This window comes from Lonchura striata, chromosome 3 (assembly GCF_046129695.1).
Source record: "Lonchura striata isolate bLonStr1 chromosome 3, bLonStr1.mat, whole genome shotgun sequence".
Taxonomy (NCBI): domain Eukaryota; kingdom Metazoa; phylum Chordata; class Aves; order Passeriformes; family Estrildidae; genus Lonchura; species Lonchura striata.
Window position 1 is genome coordinate 76,007,554 of NC_134605.1, and position 21,484 is coordinate 76,029,037.

Consider the following 21,484-nt stretch of genomic DNA (forward strand, 5'->3'; position numbering starts at 1 on the left):
ATATCTTGAAAACAAAAAGTTTAAAATCATACAGAACTATACTTCCATTTTTTCCCTTAGAAATACAGTTGTTCTAAATCATATTTTATTTTGTTCCTCGTCCTGCAGAATAAATCAAATTATTAAATCGTTTGTTTCAAAGTAGAGCAGGCAAATAATGAAGGAAAGTACTCAGATATTTCTTTTACGGATATGAGAAATAGTTTCATATTTCTCTCAACAGATATTTCAAAGGCAACACACAAAGTAGGAGCTTTTTTTAACTCTGATTATTTTTAAGTATAAATATAATGCATACTCATGGTCTATTTATTATTATACCAGGAAAAAATAAAGAATAAAAGAGCAAGGGATATATGGTGCACTCTCTGTGATGAAGAGTTTTCTAGTTCCTTTACTGCAATGCAATCCTTAATTGGGTTTGCATAAGGATTTTTGACCATCCACTTATGAATGTCCCAAAGTGCAGGAACAACTTAAGGCACACTGATTCCCTCTTTCAACAAGGGTCCCATGAATCCCATATTGCCATGGCAGTTTGAAAAGAATGCACTACAATATTTCCACCATATTAATGCTGCATATTTGTAGTGTGTAAATGCTAATTAGCTCATAGCTTGTGCTAGGAATTTTCCAGAGCCAGGACGGATTTATTTCTCTCCCTTGTCTTCTGGAAAACTTGGGAAGGAATCTAGGGAAGAGTGGGAACTTCTTCAGAATCATGGGGGACTGAAAAAGTAAAGAAATGTGATTCAACACAATTTGAGATGATCTGTTCTGTTCACATTTAGGTCACTAGTTTTGGAGTAAGAATGTACTTTTCATAAACAGGAAGAATGGATTTGAGCTGAGGGAAAGAATTAATGACCTGGTTTTTAAGAAGGAGTATGTGACAAGCCTATTTCCTTAAAGATTAGTTTAACTAATCCCTTTCCATAGCAGAAAGATATTGCTGATGCATTTGACCTTATCTTCATCCTGAGAAGTTCATACTGTTCTATTGCAAGACTTCTGTTTTTTAAATATCTTGTGGACATTTTTTTTAATCTGGAGATGTGGGCATGTTAGACAGTGAAATGTTCTGTGTACCCTTCTTAACCAGGCAGACCTCATGACTTATGTGGCTGATTTCTAATAACCAGGGTTGTCATGCAATAGACAGAATCTTTGATCACATATTCAAAAGGAGATCAAGTGAAGGCATGACAAAATATCTTGGAATTCATGCAGTAGTTTTTTCATTTATTTTTAAATAATCTGCAAGTCTGCTTAAACTACACATAGTAGAATTGTGGTTTGAGTTCTGTTTTTCCTTTTTGTAGCTGATCAATGAGAAAATAAACTACAAAACTGAAGTACAGGAGTGAGTAGGCAGGGACTCCGACAACTCTAAAGAGCCCTGTAAGCTTATGTAAGCTTAGTATTTTAACTTTTTGTTTTTTACTTAAAACTGTTTTTTGCAGTGATTGGAATACATACTACTATATCCTCTATTCCTGAATTTCCTCAGGCATAAAACTGCAATCACTCTATATTCTTTATATACATTTGAACATTACTCTCCCTGGAGATTCCTGTGGGAAATATTCTTTTCTCTTTTTACTTCAATCAAAATCATCAGCCATGGCATATTGATTACCAACATGAAAAAATAACTCTCCACAAACCTAACTAAACAGCAAAAAAAGACAAGAATCATAAGAATATTTTGCTGGTGTGCAGTATTTACTGCTTCATGGGAAGTTCTCAGGAGAAGCAGACTGGAACATTAAGATGAAAGTGTTAAAATTTGCTTCAGACTGTTCAGGATGAAAGATTTCCCACAAAAAAATAAGGAAATATATAAAGTATATAAATATTAAAGAATTAGTAAGAATTACCAAAGCACTGTAAGTAAACAATTTTTTTTTCAAATGGAAAAAAAAATTCAAAAATGTGGTTTTAAAACAGTTAGCTGTATTTAAAAATGTGACAGTGTTTTTATGCACAACACTTATCAAGAATGAATTTATTAACTTTATGTTTTTATGTCTAGCCTTGAGAAATAATGTGATTGACACAGAAGAATTGTTGGTCAAATGGTAAAGGGTACCTCTGGCTAATATCTAATCATCTTCAGTGGTCAAAAACACTGTCACAGCATCACCTGGCTAGTAATTAGAAAGATATCAAACAATATAAATAAATTCCTCAGAGAAGGCTTTAATTTGTTTTAACTATTCCTATGTGAATACAGCTTTCTTCACCTTTATTCCTTAATCTTAACAGTTAAACTATACAAAACCCAGTCTTAAATTTCAAAACTATTATTTCCATTCATTAGTTTCTTAATAAATTTTATGATCAATACTTGAATTTTAAGTGGCTATCTTTTAGTTTGTTTGGTTTGTTGGTTTTCTTTTTCCTTCTCATTTTTAATGAAGGAAGAATCTGGAGAATCTTATATGGATGGACACTGTGGAAGTTATCATTACTGTGGTAGTTGCAAGAGACAAGTCAAAAAAGGCAGAACTGTATCTCCCATGAGAAAAAGCTTCTGGTTCTGGGGGAATTCAGTTTTAGGGGTCTTTGTCTTGATCTGTATGAGCTTTGCTAGCAGTGATCTTAAAAGGTGAAAATAAAATGCAGGATGTATTACAAGTTATGATGACAGTTAAAGATCATCTGTATGTAACACTCTATTGGGGGAAAAAAAAATCAAAGAAACAGAAGGCTTGGAGCATAGTAGCCAAAACAGTTTGCTTTATGGAAGTTTGGTTGTTTTGAATAATTTCTGTAATTCTTATAATGTTAAATTTTATAGAACCTTTCCATTCGTTATTTTTTGACAGTGAAATATTATTCTGGTTTTGCCTTGAACAATGGTTAATGTACTCCTTAATTTGGGTCTTCATCTGGTGTTGCATTTCATTCTGAAAGGTGACTTGTTTTGACAGCAAGTTCTTGAGTAACCCAAATTTTGGCAGAAGAGTACAGTAATTGTTACAATCTACAATATTTTCCAGTACCTTTCTTTACCTTTATGTATCTATGGGTAGATACATAAATACCCCAGTCTGGTTCAACCAAAATGTAACCAAATATATGCTCTCATATTAATTTCTTTCATTTAGATATGGATGTGTATTTCTCAGGCATATCACACAAGGAAAAAAAACATAATAGGATTACAGCCTGTGTTCCTAAAACACACATTTTTCCTCTTCATGTTTTGACTCACTAGTGGACAAGTATTTAAATTCTATATCACAAATTTCCAGTTATTTCCTAAAACAGATTCAGCTAAAAAATCCAATTCTAAGACAAAACCCTTTTATTTATACCAACACAGAAAAGAAAAATTAATAAACTGCACCTCTAGCAGCCCATTGCAAACTACCTTGTGATTTACCCTTTCCACGAGGAAAAAACAAAGCTGCAATGTGGGAGAGACAAAGAAAGTGAATCGTGTGGTCCTCCACCTTCATGGATTCCCAGTGTTTTGGAATATGTGCAAGAATACTGTACCACGAGATATGAAGGAGTGGTTTCTTAACACTGAGAAATGTGACTGCATTGCTGACTTGGGTTAATATGTATAAACATTTAAATGTTTAATTTCCCAAATTCTCCATAGCCCTTAAGAATTTTAGTCTAATCTGAAAATCTCCAATTAAAGCACTTTTTCTACTTTAACTTTTCACATAGGCACAAAACGCCATGAAATTGTTGCTCTTGGTTTGTTTTTTTTTTTTAAACACCTCCCCCTCAGACTGGATGCAGGGTAGAATTTGAACAGTAGCAAATATTTGGATAAAAATCTGTTATTTTACACTGCAAACTTCAAAACACTGGTAAAAAGGGGTGTTCATTCCTAAGAAAATGAACATAAGATATTAATATTTATACACTTTTTACTTGTACCAAATGTATTAAGTTATAGTCAGTTTTGTAGCACTTGTGCAATATCAAAATAATATTTTATGGTGCAGTCATTTGAGAAGATGGTATTTTGACACTCTTAGACAAGTCATTCAGCAAAGACCTTTGGTAGTCATACATTATATCCTTGTATTTAATAATAATATCTTGAGAAATTTCAAGATATGGGTCCTGGACCTGTGAAAGGAATGGTTTCTAGGAAGAACTCAATGCAAGAAGGTGGGCCATGCAGATGACTCTCTTGATGCCAGTACACAAAAATGCATTCTTCTACTAAGGTGGTGAAATAAATTGTGCACATTAAGTAGGAGAATTGGCAAGAAATTTCTCAACAAAAGTTAAAGGAATCTTCCCTTATGTGTCTGTTCCTCTGAGAATAACCACAAAACAATCTCATGTGGCCTACACTTCTAATTCCTGAGTGAAATATTAAGATACCACAAAAATACTTGGGGAAGAACCTCAAAATTTTGATTAAGGAACTTATGTTGACTATTCTGAGCAGCTATCTTTTGCTCTGCAGGATAGCATAAAGACTCTCAGTTGAAAGAAAGCAATCCTTAAAACAACAAATTGTACATTGCTATGAGTCTGAAATTGCTAAAATTCAAAGCACATCAAAACAAGCAAAGTATCAAGTCTGGTAACCAGTTATCAGTTTTTAAGATTTTATCCATATTTAAATATGCAATTTAGATTTTTTATGCAAACAAACAAAAAAAAAGTTCAGATTAACAGTATAAGAATATTTTGTTGTACTGCATGTCATTTAAACTTATATGTTGACTCCACATTTTCTTTCACTACCTCTTCAGTTGGCAAGTTATAACCTTTCCATTTCTAGCCATGCAAATAATTTTATGTGATTGATTGGTGTAATTAGGCTGTCTAGTGGAGTAGTGGCAGTTCCTTGTGCTGCCAAGAAGGAGGGACCTTACTGCTGAACTCTCACTGCCTGGGATGGCCAGCAATGGACCTTCCATGGAGAAGCAGGGCCTGACATCTGAGGAAGGTGGTGGATGTGTCTCTCAAAGTACAGACCTGCTGAATGTGAGCAGAAAGCAACTGACCATGAGCCTCTGATGGCTGGATGCAAACTGGCAGTTGCATAAACCTCTAAGTAAAGGAAACAGTGATGAGGTGAGATATTTTTTTTGAATATGAGTGTAGGTGTTCTGGAGCAGGCTGGAGGAGAAGGTCATTCTGCATTGAGTTAAAATCTTATGAGTTAATCTTCCCTACTACATCATTTAATATGATGCAATATGCAATTATAAGAGAATATATTTTAAAACAATATAGCCCTGAATAATAATACTCTATCCCAATGGTGTTACCTTGTCTTATACCCAAAGATTCAGACCCTTGGGGTTAAGATCTATTCTGATCAAGAGCCCTCATGAGATGGTTGCTTAGCAAAAGGGATGTCTTTAAAAGACGTTCTAAAATTGTAGCCTAATTAATCCCCTAATTCATTGCCCTGAATAAGGTATTTGATTTTGTGCATCTATAACTTTTATATACTTGTACATAGATACATCAAACCTAACACTAAAAATATCTAAATTAGACACAGAACTCCCATATTCATGTCTTTTCATGCAATATCTACCATAGGCATTCATGTTTAGTATCAGTCTTCACCCTTTTATGTAGGTTTTTTCCCTCTCTTCTTTTTTCACATTACAATATCCATGCATATAAAATGTTTGCATACATTCTTATACAGCCTAAGAAACTAAAATCATTCTAAATCTATATATAAAACAAATAAAAATATAATTTAAAAAACCCCTGCATACTCTAGGGATTTTATTTTATATGTCATTTAGAAGTATTATTTCAGTGGTTCTTAATTTCACTGGTCTTAATTGTTGTGATTAAAAGCCATTACACAGGCAAATCAGAAAAGATTGGTGGTTCTAAACAGCAGACAGATACTAGCTGTAGTTCTTGATTCACCAACACAATTAGAAATGTAAACATTTGAAGAAATGGAGGTTAAAATAGAATCAGGATGAGTGGACATGAGTCCCAGAAACTAAACTGCCTGTCTAGAAAAGAGTCACTGGAAATATCTGGAGAATCCACATAATCTTGATAAAATTCCTTTAAAAAGGGTACATATTGAAAACAGATTAGGGTTATTAAGGAACCAGACATTAAATATTTTTGGCTGATATAATCTCAGAGAAGGATAATTATCCCTTTTTTGTTCAGATAGCAACAGTACATTCCTTCTTTAAAAATTGTACTAAAAATTTCCATATCACAGCTGCCCAGAGTGCATAACAAGGAGAATATTAGTAATGTCCAGATGCACATAAATCTACAGGGATGCCTCTTGCCAACAGCAAAATGAAAGGGATGACAGTGTCAATCACATCCAATAGACTATGTTAATGCTTTTCAAACAGTTCTTTCACACTCGAAAATAGTGCTCATTAATAATGTATGGTCCAGTATGAAGAAGAAGGAATGTTGCCTCCAAAACTGATAGAATTCATTGTTCAGCTCTATACTCGTCTGAACAATAAAGTCCCATTTCTGAAGGACAATTTTTCTTTTGTCTTTAGGAGTGTGCTGAAATTATTTCAAACCTATTATACTAATTGGCCCCTTTAGTTTTGGTGCGTGTGCTGCAAATGTTGTACTTTAAGAGCCTTCTCTGCTCCCCTGCCTCTGTCCCCCTCCTCTCTGACTGGCATTTTTGGATTGTATGAGTAACTTACCAAGCTTTTCAGAACTGCTGGGTGGGTGACAGGGCAGAGTTTTTTTCTCTGCTCCCCCGCTCTGTTGTTTGAGCAGCTGTCAGGAAGGTGGGCCTGTGGGTTTGTAGATATATTTTGAGACTAACAGATTGTAAGCTCACACATGAGAACAGAAGAAATACTTTGAATCTGAAAAGGTTATCCACCCCTTGGAGACTAATCTCCTAATATACTATTTTTGTCAGAAAGTACCTCAATTGCTTCTCAAACAAGCCCATTATTTTTGCTTCACAAACCATTCAAAGTGATGTTTAGAATGGCCTGCTTATAGAAAAAGGTCCTTTTATACCTGTGTGAATTCAAGATTTATTTACTTTCAGTCACTTCCCTTTGTTCTATCATCTAAAGTGACAGCCTGTATTTGAAACAGTGACTTGTAATGTTCCTGCCCCAGAGAACAACTGGACCAGCAAGAGATAAATCAGCACACTTTCCTTCCTTGCTCTTAAAGAAACAGACAGAATAGGGCAGACTATCAAAATCCCTATCTTTTATGGTCCGCTCCACAAACTGTCTCCTTATGATTGCACTAACTGTATCAGATCAACTTTTCCCACTTCCCAGACATCTTTTCTACATCCCAATATACACAAATATGTGTAACTACAAGGGTATCAAACAACCAGATGATCCCAACAACTTCTCTCTACAGAGATTAGCAGCAGGAGTTCAGGTTTCAATCCCTCTTGATCTTTCCAGTCACTGTAAAGTTTGGACTTAAACTTCTGTTTAGATCTATTTGCAGCACTGAAATAGGAAGAATCAAATTGTTGGTAAATACTGTGGCCTGGTAGCTCCCAAGCTCACAATTTGTTTTTATTTTCTAAAGAACAGAATTTACATTTTCATCCCATTCTGACATCCTTCATGTCTCATCCTAATCTGTGAGAACTCACAGATTCTACTTTTCTTTTGGAACAGTTAAAATCAGTGGCTATTGCTAAGTCGGGAACTGCTCATTTAGAACCATGCTGTTCCAATCTGCCTTTCTTGTTTGTTTGACATATGCTTTTATTTTTTTCTAAAGAGAAATGCCTTTTCAAATTTTTAATTTAATTTTTATGAGGTCCAGTGAATGAAGTTTCAGGTCAGGGACTGCTTCAGCACATGCATTAAGAAATGTTCATTTCATAATTAACAGTCTTAATTCCTTACACAAATTCTTTTTATAACTTTTTAATATTTGGTTTTTTGTCTGATTTATGATATTTTTTTATTGTAAAAACCTCAAGTAATACATTAAAATATTTTGACATTATAAGCCTAGAGAAAGGACTAGTTAAGGTTAAATGAAAATGAATTTAGAAGATATCAGTTAGAAAGCAAATATAGAGCTCTCCAGAAAGCAATTACTGAAACGATACTTTCAAACATAACAAAATTGTACTATATCTGGTATACTTGGGAACTATACAAAATTATGGTGTTTTGGCTTCAGAGACTCATCCTCAGTGCAATTTCAAAAGACATAAATTGCTAGATACTCATTCATTAGTTCCATTTTGGAATGTTTATGAATACTTGAATTAAAATTCACAATAATACTCCAAAATTTTAATCTCAAAGACAGTATAATCAGCATTATTGATATATTCCTTATGAACAAGAACCCATCAAAAAATGAGGGTCAGATCCAATAAGGGTTTTATATACCATCTAAGACAAAATGAATGATTTTTCTTTCATGCAGATGAAAGCAAAACTGTTTGATTCCCCTTCGCTATACTGGATCGAATAAAGCTCTTCAGTAAGGAAAGAGGTAACTCTGACCAAGGTGAGAGTGACCAACAGAACAAGTCCACAACAGCTTGTAACAGGTCTGGATACTCAGCAAGATTGAAACATCCTAAATAAACAGCAGTTGTATTTTCTCTCCCCTGTCCAGCACAGGTGGGAAGTGCCAGCGTGTCTTTGGTGGGCACCTGGTATCCAGACAGGTCATCCCACCTCAGTAATCTTGCTTCCACATTTAGATTCTCCCCCTCAATCCCTGCTCATACTAGGGCAGGACTTTAGGGTCCATTTATCTTCTACCTTATTCATCAGAAATATTCAAGGACTATGACACTTACTATCTTCCCACCTTAGGTACGTTTCTTACCTGCACATTATATTAGGTCCATCTGACTGCAATTAACTAAAAGATACAAAACTCAAAAATATGGTCATTTTTTAAGGCAGCTGCCAATGACAGGACATATCTTCTTTTCTAGTCCTTCTGGAAAGATTATCTGATGACCTCTTCATATTTCTAGGAATTTGGGAATGAGATAGTTTATTTGCCAGGCATGTGTCCAATCAAGGGCACCTGGATATTACAGAACTATCCCAGTAGGTGGATGTTCATCTTCATGTGAAAATTTTTAGAGGAGAAATATCCAGAGTAGGTGAGGAGACACATAATGGTAAAAAAGGAATATAATTACTTCTAGACTGGTAAATAGTATCAGGATTTTCCTCAATGCTTTCATGTTCTGATTGGTTCTTCATTCTGGAAGAGACTTGATCCTTAAGCATCACTGTCTATATATATCAATAGTTATTCTGAGTGATTCATAAGAAAAAAAAAAATTTTGAGCAATTCATAGAAGCAAATCTTATGATGCCAGATACTTAGTCAGGATAGACTCATAAACCATAGTAGAATAAATTTAAACAGGAGGAACCTGTACATTTGGAATATAGACATTCCCAGCCACAGTGAAAACATCAAGTTGTTGGAAAATTTAACCCTGGAAGGTCATAATAAGAGTTCATTAATAGAAAACACTCTACAATATCCATCAAATATCTGACATAGAATACAATCATGAACAATTTTCTTTAAACCTTAATAAGGAAATAAGTCAGCTTTATAAGGAAATCAGAAAAAAACCCCATAGACCTACATCAAAAAACACCAGAGAACATATTGCATTAAGAAAAATATGCATACACAAGTTATCAACATTTTTAAAATAGTAGAAAAAATATTATTCTCCAAAAGATTATATATAACTAATTTAAAATTAATGGAAATTGCATTTTAACTTCTGAATCTAGTTACTGATTGTTTACTTGACTTCCATGAAAAAAAAAGAGAAAGTAGAAAAACATATGGAAATTAGCGAGTCTGACCAAAATAATATAAGTAAAGCATATAGAGTTTGCAGGACAAAAGTAATTTACTAGATAACATCTGGTGCCAGTTATGGACTGTCTTCATGAGAATGCTGATGTAGAGAACTGAAAAATAATGAAAGCCAATAACATTGCAGAACACCATCTCACTTATGGCTGATATATGGTCAGGACTTCACTTGCAATTTCAGCTGAACATGACTTTTTTCAGCTTATGCATTTATAGTTCTTCACTTCACCACTTATCTTATGTCTGCAGGAGAACATTTTATTTAATAAAGAGGGAGAAAGATTCACCGGTTTGGAAATCTAACAGTTGAGGGAGACTTCAGAAGACCATTGTAAATGCATATTGCATTCCAATCTTGCTAAAAGCCATGCAAATCTATACTGAGTATTTTGATTCCTAAGGTATATCTGCAGCCAGGGATGGACTTCTATTACAATTTAGCCATTTTCTGATACAAATCAAAGCTATGCAGGGATTCAACATTACTTATTTCATTGTGTGTATGCCTCGCCATCACCTCTTGCCTGCCAATTCTTCCCACTTCCCTTACCAGTGCCTCTCTAGGCAACCTGTAGTTGTGATGGAATTCCATACCTAATTCCTGTGAAGTAGCAGTGACTAGTAGATCATATTTATCTCTTTTTGAAATCTGAACTCAAAAAAAAATACAAAAAACCCAAAAGCAAAACCAAACCAACGAGCAAATAAAGACAAAAGAAAAACAAACCCCCAAAAAACCCTGAGATGCTTTAGTGCTTTGCTTACCTCATGTGTAACATCTGCAAAATCAGAGTAGTTCACCTTCAGTGAAAGACATTACAAGAGAGATGGAAACTGTAAGATTTCTTTTTCTTCTTTGACATATGGTGTGAATTTTGTTGAAGTCAAAGCATTCCACAATTAGTTGAAATGCAGCTGAGATGTGTCAACAAGCTCTGTCTTCTTATAGATTCTACAGCCAAAAAGTAGGTGTATGACAAACTTTCTGGTTCAAAAACATGCATGCCACATACCATAAATTATCTTAGCTATCTCTGACAGTTTGTATAAACATTTTCCATATTTTCAAGTAATGTCACACATGGCATTCATAATCTGTTAGGAGACAAACTGTGCCCATTTTGTTACCTTCTAAATCTGTGGACTTCCAAAGGAGAAACAAATATATGGTTTGTTTGTTTGCTTGTTTGTTGTGGAGGAAGGTTGTTGGAGTTCTTCCTGGTTTGATTATTTTTTCTAGAACTATTAAAATTTTGTAACACTCTCCAAGAGCTAGTTGGAGCTCAGCTTAACAGGAGTAGAAGAAATAACCAGATTCTCTAAGGCTGACTCAGAGAATATTTCTGATTGTTTTCTTTGCTGTTGTGGGTGTGGGTTGAAGAAAGGGTGGAAAAGGCAGAAGGAGGTAAATGTAGTACATGAAGTTTATTTTGGTGAGCAAATAAAGGATAAAACTGGTGCAAGAGCTCTGCTGACTCCCATTTCATGTTTGCCTTCTCTCAATCTGGAGAGAGAACTTGTTCAGAGAGCAGTCATTGTGCCTTGCAGCAGACTTGATCCAGCTCCAGGGTGCATTTCGTGCACCATTCAGAGGGAAAGGGTGTGAGGGAAAGGTTTTGGTCATGCTGCAAGACCAGTGTTAACACAGCAGGGAAAGCTGCTCTTTGGAGAGGACAGTGCAGTGCATGGCATTCCTGAAATGCAAGACATCAAAAAGTATAAAACATCAAAACTTATCCCTTAAAGCACTTGTTATAGCAAGAGTTCAAATTTACCTTAAAAACCAGAAAATGGCTGAGAAGATTTTAGGATGTGAAAAGGATTTTTTCCTTACTTTAAACTTCATAAATGGTCCTACTAAATGGTCCTAATTAAATTACTGCTAGATCAGGAAGAAGAAAGTCCCGACAAGTATTTACTAATATTCCTAACAATGTGTATTTTACGCACTCTCTTTTTAAATATTCTTTTTGAAAATGTTAAATGTTTGTCTTACAAACCAGGACAATGTTTCACTATCTTTTTATATGGTAAATGTTTATTTTATTACTGAAAATACAGTTATGTGGAACTGAAAAAAAGGATTCACAAAATCACACTAACTACCACTTGAATTGCCAATGCCGGGCACTTGGAAAAGCAAGCAAAACTAAATTTCTTTTAGCAATATTTCTATTAGAATTAAGCAGAATGGTACTGGAATGAGAAAACATATCATCTAGACAGAGCAGCAGCATCTGATGCTGAAAAAGAAACTATGGCAGAAAAGACAAAGAATACAGAATAGACATGTTTAGAATGTCTACATTCTAAACACCATACACCATAGTAAAGTTTCTATCTTTATAATTTCATACTTTATCTAAATCATATAAGCTAGCTACAGTAAAGTTTGAATTTTGAAATTTATTTACTTTCTCAGAGTTCTATATTAGTAGCATATTTTTGATCTGTAATGATCTGTATGTAGTTTAAAGTCTCCAAAGCTAATTTTAAAAGGAATATACTTGTGTCATAAATCCTTCTTCTAAAGGTGCAGCTCTAAAATCTGTTTACCTGCTTCACAAACCATTGACTAACATGTAATAGTTCTGTATCTGAACAAATTTAAATTCTTATTTTTAGTTTACAACTTTTCTAGATATGAAAATATTTTTTAAAAGCCTTGTGCATTAATTGAAATCAACATTTTTATACTAATGTTATCTGTCCATAAATATGTTTTTAAGATGTGCAAGGAAAAATTTTGTCATTCCACTTTATATCAGTCAGGATGAATTTTAAGCTAAAGAAAAAATAATTTTAAAATAAGTTTGCTATCAGAGGAGATGAATTTCTAAAAAAAAATTATCATTATATTGATTTAAGGAACATAACTTTTTTTGTTAACACCTTCAGCAGCATAACAGGGGCTTAGATTTTAGAGGTAAGAAATCAGATGAAAGCACTTTTTTTTTTTAAATGTGCATTTGAATTAAAAGACTTTGAGCTCGTAATGACAAGTCATGAGCCATGACTTTGTTTGTGCCAAGATTCTTCTTGACAATAATTAATAGAAATGAAAACAGAATTGCAAGAACAGTGGTAGAAAGAAAACGTGTCTTGCATACAATCACCTACTTATTTGAATCCATTTTATGAATTCTTTGTGGGTGGGAAATAGAAGGGAATGAGAAAAAATAGCAAGCACTGGATAGTGTGAAACTACTGTTGCAAGCCCCACCACCTACAGTATGGCAAAGCTTCACTCTAGGCATATGTATTTGGGCAGGAATTTTGCATTCTTTCAAAGACAGGCCATTTAAGCAAAATAAGATTGAAGAAGGAAGAACTTCACAGATAGAGGACTGGTGGAAATTCTTGTGATGTGCAAAATATTGTCATTCTGGAAGAGAAAAATTCTCTTATTCACAAGAGAAATGAAGAATGGAAAGCCATACGGACCATAGAATTGCTGCTACATACAGCAATGAACTGAATGAGTCAATCACTGATGATAGGGATAAAAACAATAAAAATGGTGGATCAGAATCACTTACTAGAATAGGAAATAGTATTGGGTAAGATTGGATGATACCATGTCTTCAAGCAGAAACAAACCCAGGAAAGAGTATCAGAAAATATTTTTCATTGAATCAATTGATCAAATGAGAAATGAAGAATGACAATTGTAGAGCTGATAAGTAGAATTGTATATATCCATGCAAGTGTTTGCAATAGAGATCTTAAGTTAGAAAGACCGTAAAATATTTCTGGGTAAAAAATTTAAGATTTTTTTAGAATCCAAACCAATATTTTTATACATGACTTTTATAATCACTTTTTTTTCCAGGAGGCTGAAAAAAGATCCTGTGTACACCATCCTATTTTAAATGTCAAAATGGTATATCAAATTACAAAAAAGGTAGAAAAAACCCAAAAACATAATGTTTTCTTTGCAGATGGTTTCAAAATATTTTAAGGATTTAAATTCACCAAATAAACATTTTCTTTATGTAGTTTATTAGTGCTGTTTATTAATCCAGCTCTTTTTTTTTTAATGCATTCCACTTCTAAAAAGTCATTATCTTGTGCAATGTTGAAAATGCTCAATTACATGATTAGCTACATATGTGGATCTCCACGTACATGAACTTTTCCATTTATGTGGACCTCACATATGTAAACAGCTATGACATTTTCTCTTTCAAAGAAAGAACCAGTACTAGCTTGTATTTGTCAGTACATTACATACTGGGGAACAATAAGACGAGCATAAGAATTGCTCTGTTTGAATACACATGTAGAAGATATGGCCAAGCCAATGAAATTTTTTATCCATGAAAATTACAAAATGAATGCATAGTAGAAAATCAAATAAACAAAGAAAATAGTAGCCAAAAGTGGGTACTAGTCCAAACTTCATCTTTTTTAACTAAATATATTTAATGTTTTGGCAGTTTTCTAAATTTACAAGTGTTTACGTAAGTGGTTGTTTTCAATTACTGACCTGTAATTTACTACAATTACTTGCCTTTGTGTGACCAACATTAGATATTCTTCTTAACAGATTGGTTTATGCTCACAAAAAATATAGGCATTTCAGATTGAATAAATCCCAGAGGTTTGACCATGAATATAGCCAATAAACAAGGTCTTAAAATCTGTTTTAATGCAATAAGTATGGATTTTCCTGTACTAAACAATCATAGAACCTAATCCCTTCAGTATCTGATTAATCAATAATATAAACATTAGCTGCTATCTCTTGTCTCATGGCACTAGAGCAAAATAAAATTTTCACTTTAAGAATGAGGGTTTAGCTTTCTGAAAAACTATAATTAATGTAAGCTCATAAATAAATTAAAATAATATTAGTAATTTATACATATATATACCTTAAAACAGTAAGAAACAAAGAGGCAATTATTAGTATGGAAAGAGTGCAAAATATTTTGAATGGACAGTTCCTGTCCATTTAGTGATGTGATTATAAATTGTACAGTGTAGTGAATGTAGGGGAAAGGGAAACTAATAGGAAAACTTTGCCATAAATTGGCATGTTGAATGTAGAAGTGTTTTAAAATGACGTGGATTCTGCCTTCTGTATGTTTCTGGACTTTATGCAATCCAGTGTCTACAGGCAGAAATTGAAGAGAGAATGTGGTCCTGCATTATTTCAGTTTCTCAATTTACCTTTTTAGTAGTACATAGTACAGTAGTATCTTAATGGTGTTAAGTATGCATATTATAATAATACCTAATTTAATTCACAAACAATACCTGGGCAGTTCCTGTCCATTCATCTATTATTGTAGTCCCATTGAGATAAAGTAGGACCCCTCTCACTTCAAGGGAGGTCTTTCTTCCACTCAGAGCACAGTGTATCAGTGCCCATTCACTCACTGTGAAGATAAACAACAAAGCTTAACTCACATGTATTTGAAAAAATTCCTTTCTTTGAAGAAAATCAATAAGTACTTATCTGACTTATTTCTGGTGAGGGTGAGCCCATGGATGTCAAATCCATGCCAGGAATCCTGCTAAAGAATGCTGAGGACACTAGCCAGTGCTTTAGCAAGTGACCACATCCCATTTTGCTTGCCAATACTGATTGACCACATCCCATTTTGCTTGTCAATATTAATGCAAAGAGGACCACCAATTTACAGCTCATCTTGCTGAAGAGTTTTACACACATGAGATTTGGGCAGCTACTATGGATTACCCGAAAGGCTTCTCTGAGGGTCAGGAATTCTCTTGCACACATTGATGGGTCATCCTTTGCCAATAAAGGACAAAAGACTTCTCAATTTTTTTTCCTTTGTTAAATATCCATCAAAGAAATACTGAGACCATTGCTTGAACATTCTTTTTACACCCCTCAGTAGATGCACAGGCTGGTTCCTTGTGGTTCTCTCTGCCTATTAATTTATTGAACATGGATGAAATTTATAATAGATATATGATTAGTCATAGAAATCTAGTATGGGTGCCCAGTTTATACAAATATAATTTCAATCCTTTGCTTCAGTTGCTAACATGTTGAAGCAAAATGTCCACTTTTCAACAATCTACTTGCTTTTTGATTAGTTTTATTTTAATTTTTATTCAGTTTAGCTTTTTTTTCTTTCAAAAAACACTAGAAGCTAAGATGCCATTTATGCCAGTTTAAACCTAGAGGATGCAAATCTTTAAATATATACAAAGAGTTCCACTTTAAGATGCTTCACCCTGTCTTTTTACTCTGGGTGATGCTCCAGTGTGTTCCATAATAATGAAAGTGATTCTGAGAAAAAATATTGAGGAAAAATTATCAGACAAGTTAAAATGAGTTGACTTTTAAAGGTAGTGGGCAGATGAGAGGTAATATTTCCTTTGCCATGGTGTACAGACACCTAAATTGTTTCTAGGTCACAAGAAATAAGAGTTGTGTATGCTTGAAGAGAAAAGAGAAGCTTCAGTGTTGGAGATAATTGCCCTAAAAAAACCCCAAAACAAACAAACAAACAAACAAACAAACAAAAAACCAAAAACAAACAAACAAAAAAAAAAACCAAAAAGAACCCCAGATGCATATTTTTATGGACTGAAGAGAGGATAACCTGAGCTGTAAGTTATGAGTTCAGGTTTAGCCAGTAGCAGGTAAAAAAGAATCAGTCTGTGTCTATGTGAACCATATTGGGTTCTGTGAGAGTACAGTCTCATTCAATCATTCTGCACCCACAACAGCCTATGGAACACTTATCACTTATCACAGGAGAGTGACGACGTTGCCATTCCCCTTAATGAATGCAGTACCCCAAGAACAGTGCTATTAAATTCCTTTATTCACTTCTGAACCACAGAAACTTTCCTCCCCAAATGTCTTCTACCACAGTGTACTCTGTAACTGCCTAAGCCTACCAAATAGGATAAGAGATAATTCTCCTTCCAGCAAGACAGTTGAACTAGACAAGCATCTCTCAACTCTCAAAATAGTTACCTATTTTGTGTTCTATACTTATCTATCCCCAATCAGACAAAGCATTGTGACTGTAATGGCTTGGTATTTACTGTCACTCAAGTACTGAGTGATAGTACTGAAGCATGAAGAGCTGTATTTCTGTCCACAGATATATACCATAAGTACATGACATTGGAACTAATGAAAATGCAGAATTTCTACCAGGAACATGCAAGTTGCATTGCTTTCATGAAGATAAAATTTGCCATGTGACATGGCTAACATGCTAACTGAAGTTCCTAAGCTATTTCAAGAGAATAAAACCTCTTCACTCTCTAGATTCACTGTAAATATTCTTTAATTTTTTGCTTCAATTTGATTTGCGATTCAGACATAAAATAACATTCCAGAAAGAAGGTTAGATTTTTATTTTTTGAGGGCTTCTTGGTCTCTGACCACTCTGCTTGTCAGAGAGCCGAGTCCTCGGAAGCCGGATAGCGTAATGAAATCTTCCTCTATGAAGGCGGGACGACTCACAGGCGGCTTTAATTCCAGGAGGGTTTATTGAGGAACAGCAATTCAGGGAGCGAAGGGAAAACAACCTCTCCGGGAGGGAGCTCGCTCTGAGAGCCCCGAACAGGGGGCGGAATCGGGATTATCACTGGGACAAGAGAGGGAGGGTCCAGGCATGAAGCGTTCAGTGAAGGAAGGCTTCGGGGGCAGAGTCAGGGTCGAGTGGCAGGGTTATAACCAATGAGGGTAAGGGGAAAGAGCGGCTTCAGGGAAGGAGCCAATGGGGGTATAAAGAACAAAGAATTTTCTAGCACCAAGGGATGACAGACATACTGATTGATAACAGGGGAGGCGGGGAACTACACACCTGTCACCTCCCAGGGTAATTCGGGGGGACAGTTTCCCAAGTCCCCTCCCACAATTTTTCATTTGCAGGGCTTCAGGAAACAGTAGTACTTTAGCACTGGGACAATATAATCTGAGAGTTGCTACTACTCATAATGTTCAGCAATGACCAAAGTCTTAAATTGTGTTGTACATCTTCTGATGCTGTTTCCACACAGAGCTTTAGCTTTTTTCCTTGCAGGGTAGATGGCTCATATTAGAAGGAAAAATGAACATAGCAGTTTGACTTCTTTTGAGGAAATGTATTCTGACAAATATCTGTGATCATTCTAGAGAAAAAATGTCTCACATCAAGCACATTGCTCAGTTACATTAACACACACAATGCTGTCAAAATTCAAGACAGCGACATACCTCCTTACCAAATCCCCAAACCTTCAATGTATTGGTGTCAAAATATTTTGGAATGAAAATTTGAAACTCAGACTCCAGTGCAATTATTTCTTCCTTTCCAGATAACAGAATGAAGAAACACTTCCTTGTTATTTCCACAAACTTTTCTAACTCTTCTTTAGTAGTTCATGGAATATGCACTACAAGGGCAAGTCAAGTTTGGTGGAGGATCCAATTCAACAATAAACACATACATGCTATTTATCAGAGGAGACATGCATGGCAGCAAGCCAAATAATAACTGAGTATGGGAGGTAAACTTTAGGCTCAAATGAACAAAGCACGTTTTCTTTAAGACTGAATAGCAAGCATCATCATAACAGTAATGAGAATGACAGCAACCTAACCACCTGATTAAATTCTGGAATTGAAACATAAAATATAAAGAAAATTAAAATTTGAATTTCAATGTATCTTTGAGTGATATCAAAAATCTTATCTTGGGAAAAAAACCCCAAACATCAGAAAGATAAGAATACAGAAACTCAGCTGGTATAAATCATGATCAATTACTGCCTTCACTGATTCTGCTAGCTGGGAATCAGTTTCAAGGTCATTAACTGTACTCTGGCAAATCTTGAAAAGAAGCATTCAAGAGCATTGAAACTAAGAAAGTTCTTTTAGTATGATTGATGAACAATTTCAAAGTCTACAGTTTGAACTATCACAGCTGTAGCCATGCTACTTTAGTTGCCTACACACAGCAGAAAGCAGTCACAGTCCTGTTGCAGTCCTACCCTCTAATTCAACTTAGTCCCAGGATGAAATGCTGAAGGCCATTATAGCTTTTAGAGCTGTCAGGCAGAAATAATTTTTTTTCTGGACTGTATAATATTTATCCTACAATAAAGTGTCTTTACTCATACCAGTAACCTACAGCTGTGAGAAATACCACTGTGGTGTCCTTTTCCAAGATGGTTGTGTTCTGAATCTTACTGCCACCTGCTGAATCTCTAGAAGGTTTAGCCAAGGCTTGGTTACATCTCAACCACATCCATGGATTTTAAAGAGCTCCATTGGACTACACTTTCTGAAGAATCTATATTGTTTGAAAAGCATGTCCTTTTGAGATTACTAATTATTAATTTAAAAAAATTAAAGGGATATAATCCTAAAAAGTTAAAGTGATAGTACTGCTAAATTCAAGTTCCTTTCTGCTGTAACTTTAAGGATATTATGATCTTAAAATCACAAATATTTTCTTTGGGTAACTTTATATTAGCTTATTCAGAACAAAATATGCGACAGGTATGAACTCAGGCATAGGATATGTTTTATAGAAAAAAAAAAAAAGAGTATAAAATCTCTTCTCTGAGAGGATATGTTAAAAAAATAATTAAAAGAGACTTTTTGCTCCTAGTCTTTCAGTTGACTAACATGCTCTATCGTATAGAAAAAAATATGTATAATCATTTATAAGTGGTTAGAATCCTATCCTTATAATATTAAAACAAGTGATTTTTATCAAAATAATTACACTCCAAGTAAAGAGAGAAGAAGAGAGGAAGAGAGGAAAACAGTACTTAAAAGGACTGTGAGGAGAAATTCTTTAGTTTTATTCTGTATCAGAGCTTAAAGTCAGTAAAAATGCCAAACTTGAGATAATTTATGCTGATTCTGAATGGAGTTTATTTTCTTCACAGTGTACAGGAGGGTTACATTTTAACTTTGTACTGAACACAGGGTTGGTAATATAGAGAGGTTTTTGACCCCAGCTAGCCAAAGGGACATTCTAGATCATACGACAGACATCATGATCACATAAAGTGGGGGAAAGAAGAAGGAGGGGATATTTGGAATGAATGTGTTTGCCTTCCCAAGTCGCTGTTAGGTGTGATGGGGCCCTGCACCCCTGGAAAGAGCTGAACATCTGCCTGCCCATGGGAATCAGTGAATTCATTCCTTACTTTGCTCTCCTTGTGTGCTCAGATTTTTCCTTCTCTATTAAACTGTCTATCTCAGCCCAGGAATTCTCTGGACATAAACTGGACGACACTGATGAGTTTAATTTAAAATAAAAATGTTAACTTACAACCCATCTCATATCTGATTCATAGTTACAGTATCTAGATATTTATAACAGAAATCCTGAGCACAATTTTTAGAAGTTTTTGTTACAGCTTAGTAATTTGTTAGGTTGTCTGGAAATATTTTTAAGTGGAAAAAAACCACATCTTTCATTAAAAACTAGAATTAAGGTTAGGTGAAGTTATCATAGTAAATGGGATTTCCTTCTGATGAGGCAGTGGGTGAGATTCTGTTCACCTGAATGAAGACAGACCACTGAAAGCTCTTTTGTTCCTTAAAAGCAGCACACTCTGTCTTGTTTGCAGCAGCCAGTTGAAGCTACCTACCCAAGGAATCTCCTTGCACACACTGAGGGTTTCCAAAGATCCAGGACAGTTTTCCATGTGTAGATGGGATCCCTGATTTCAGAATTGCAAGTGCATAGAATAAACAATGAAAGAAAACAGGCAGTATCCCAGGAGGGGAAACCTGTCCTTCCTGAGAGTAGATTAGTGCCCTAAAGTCTAAAACTAGGATCAGGCTACCCTTCTCCTGGCCCTGGTACTGTTGCAGCATGGCTGTTCAGAGCACTGTGGGCATTGCAACTCCAAGGCAGGACAGGGCCAATTCTCCCCTGGCATTCCTTGATACAGCGTTCATCATGGCAATATTTAAAATACTGGGGATTTTTGAGCCAGCCTGTTATCATCTGAAGTTGCATTGATCACTTTTAAATATTAGAATTATTATTCTGGGTTTCTTCTTGTTCCCCTTAGGATAGAAGTTTTTCCATGAGAACTAGACTGTCTGGAAAAAAAGCTTCTATTTTATATTGATCCACAGTGCTTATAAAATAATTCTTTACTCCTGAACTGCAAAGGAACTAGCTTTAATAGGAGATTAAATCTAATAAAACTTTACACAGTGCAATAACTCTCGTTACTTTCAGCATAGCTGTTTACACTGCCTCTATCTAAAGCAGACATTTCCTGACCCATTTTGGCTCTTTGTCAGTATTGTGTTGCATTTAACGTAACACTTATAGGCCGAGTCAATTTGGCAAAGCTGAATTTCCTCTGAACGTGTTTCTTGTCAGGGACCTACTTTTCAGGTCAGTAGTTTTGTAAATTCAGCTCTGGAAGGGTAGACATGGATGGTTGTGGAGGTACTCATTCCTAAAACTCCTTGCCATAACAAGGAGTTAACATAACAACAGTAACCTATGATGGATGCTGTGGTGGATTCCAGAAAAAAACCCTTGTTCTGCTCCTGCTAAAAGACACATCCATACAAACCAGGAATATTTATTTTTCTGCTGATTAACATCAGGCCAGAGTTTAGCTAATGACCCACGCACAAGTCCCCAGTCCCAAAACACTATTCAATAATGTTAAGAATAATTTCTCTACCTTTGATGTT

The 21,484-nt window shown here is 35.0% G+C and overlaps 1 long non-coding RNA gene across 1 annotated transcript in view; it reads right to left on the reverse strand.

Annotated features, from left to right (window-relative positions):
* Positions 1-11,004, reverse strand: part of LOC110478569 (uncharacterized) — a 103,230-nt gene extending 92,226 nt beyond the window's left edge. The window contains exons 1-2 of the long non-coding RNA XR_013339607.1: positions 10,951-11,004; positions 10,588-10,774 (exon numbers count right to left, since the gene is read on the reverse strand). This is a non-coding gene — a long non-coding RNA (uncharacterized LOC110478569). The remainder of the gene's footprint in view (positions 1-10,587; positions 10,775-10,950) is intronic.
* Positions 11,005-21,484: the final 10,480 nt, after the last annotated feature.